The sequence below is a fragment of the Marmota marmota genome, unplaced genomic scaffold, assembly GCF_001458135.2.
Source record: "Marmota marmota marmota unplaced genomic scaffold, marMar, whole genome shotgun sequence".
Taxonomy (NCBI): domain Eukaryota; kingdom Metazoa; phylum Chordata; class Mammalia; order Rodentia; family Sciuridae; genus Marmota; species Marmota marmota.
Window position 1 is genome coordinate 15,736,347 of NW_025999949.1, and position 2,969 is coordinate 15,739,315.

The following is a 2,969-nucleotide window of genomic DNA, read 5'->3' on the forward strand; positions in this document are numbered from 1 at the left end:
AGTCCAGGTTGTGGCTTGGGATGTGTTCTTCAAGTTCACCTTCAGTGCCCGTGCTGAAGAAATAGTCATATTTATTTTTTAAAAAAATTTTTTTAATTAAAAAGAAAAAAATTGCTGGCTGGAAGGTTGCTTCCCTCCCTTGCCACCCTCCTTTCCTCAAGTTTTCACATTTGAATGTTGTCAAGTTATCATGCATCGACTAATCAAAACAAAGAGAAGATGAGAAGTGACTAAAAGTTTCATGCCAAGTCTGAAAACCGCCTGAAGGATGTGGTGACACCAGCCATTCAAAAGACTCCACTTCTTTCTGAGAGAATAAGACTTTGATTTGTTTACAGTATTTTCTGTCAAGGACCTGGACATCTCTGGTTTTAAGAATTCCCCAGGTTCCTGGGTAAGGAGCTTCCTTAAGCAAAGTGGGCAAACTGAGATATATAACATCCTTTTTTAAAAAACAAGGCAGTAGCTGAAATAAATTGAAAGTGATTTCTTTATTCCCACAAGAGATAATACCAAGACGAAAAGGCGGGAATGGGAATTATTTGCCCTGGGAACCCTGGCTGCAGTGCAGTTTAATCTAATTTGCATACGAGACTGGGAGTTCCTGGAATCGAGATCCCCGGTGGCTCCTATACTCCCACCCTGTTTCCACCCCTGACTCCACGCTGCTTTTACATGGTAACTGGACAAGGAGCTTAGTAAAAGCAGCAAAATTCATCTGATCCTTTAGAAAACTGGGCGAAGGCATCACTCCAAAATGGTGACATCTCCTCCCTGAACCTTCGGTAGTTACCGAAACAAACAAGGGGAATACTGTATCTACTGACAGCGAAGCCAAAAAGAGGAAAAAGTTAGTGTTTCCTACTCAATATATTTTCTTCTTTCAAACGTAAGACAGCTTCGCCCTACCACACCCAGCTACTTGTAACTGGTTCCAAGGAGTGACACCAACCGATGAAAGATGACATTTTTGTAGCCCTTTCCCTCCAAGACTCATGGTGAGATGGCCCTTCTCCAGTAGACCATACACTTCATCGTCTGTGTACGTCTTCCTGTCCAGGGAGGAATGAGTTCCAAAGAGGGCCGGGGGCTTCTCCTGCTGTGGGAGGCAGCCCTGGACCAAACCTTGGGAACTGGAAGCCGAGATGCACCATCAGCCTGCTCCCCCCCTCGGAAGCTGAGTCATGGACCTGGCTGGTTTATTTAATCACTTGGAAAGTGGTTAGACTGAACAGGACATGTAGTGATTAGTAATTCAGACGGTCTCAGAGCTTCATGTTTTTTGACTGTGCGACGCCAACTGCAGCCTTTCTGTTGGAGTCAACAGGAAGTGCGAGCAGCAGGCCAAATTTGACACCCCTTGACGTCACCAGGGATGGACTTCAACCCTCCTTTCTCCACCCAATAACACAGATTTTGAAAGTGAGCCCTTCTGGATAAACACTTATACCAAATACCAGGGAGGAGAATTAAGTTTTGAAGAAAACCTGGTTTGATAAGTCAGATTTAATCCTTGCTTCTTAACCGGTTCTCATTTAATACAAGGGGACAAAGATGTGGTCTCAAACAGACATCTGAAGATAGTAAGAATAAAGACAAATAATATTTGTTAAATAAGCTGCTCTTCAAACCAACTGGGAAAAAAGACTGGGATTAAAACAAACACGAAATCCACTTTTCTGACATTTTCCTCATTATGCTATATTTGTGGACCATCCCAAACTAGGCACAGCAGGACATGGCACATAGTCAGAGGGGATACAGATAGACCTCACCATTCCTGGTTAGAGTTCCTGTTGCAGTGATTGATTCAGGGTCAGCTATTTCCAACTACAATTGTGATCATGGCGATGACATTTAAAATGTGATCATTTTGCACAGAAGGTTTAGTGAAAGGCAAAGTCATGCATATGCATCTTTGCACTCAGCTGTATTTTCCTTTCTATTCTCTTTCTTCTCCAATGCATCCCACACCTGGCCCCGAGATTAGTTTCATCAAGTATCACTGCCTTGCACCTATTCCTCTAAAGAGGACATCCGTTCTATAATGAAGCCTGGGGCAAATCCATCACCACCACCCCCAAAGGCCCATGTCATGTTATTTGAAAGAATAGAAATTTCTCTATTTTATAAAGCACCTATTATTTTATAAGAAAAGTTAGTAAAATAACTCACATGAATTTCCTCAATATTTTTGTTAACTGACATTAAAACTATTTTTAAATGAAAAAAAAAAGAAATTTCTCATATAATTCTGATGGTTGCTCTTTAGAAGCAATTGATGCTCTTCATGGAAAATTTTGTTTATTTCAGACCCTTTGACAAAACAGGAATGATATCCCCTGCTAGGCCCTAGAGTTTCTCTTTCCTGTCATTTCATCCTGACCTCGACTCACACCCTGCCTCATCCCAAAGAAACATCAAACATCAGCACCACCTCCTTTTTTAAAGTCAACAAAGACTTAGGGAAAGGAGCTTCTTAATGTATAGAATAAGTCTGCCAAACTTCTTTATTTTGTAGGGATGGTGTAGTATCCTGGGGAAGCAGGACATCAAAATGTGGAAGAATTTAGCAGGAGAGGGTTCCCCCAAGCAAAGGAAGTGAAGAGTAGGAGCCAGGCAAGTATCTACATGGAGAACCCTCAGATAGCCCAGGCAATATGGCCCTGTCATGTTATATGAGAGAAAGGATCAAGTTGGCTGGACCACCAACTCAATTCCTTATCCTCCCCTCTCCTCCTCACAATGGGAGGCTCTGAGGCAATCAGTTACCCCAAAGAAATAATGATAATAACAATAATAACAAAGTCCAGCAATTACCTGTGTGGACTGAGCAGTTAGTAGAATGAACAGACAGAAAGAATCCTAGTACATCACTGCTCACTACAAAACATCAGGGAATATTTTCCTGAAGGTCTAGGAAACTGTAAAGCTGAATGCCATCCACCCCCCCCCCCAACCCAACCCTT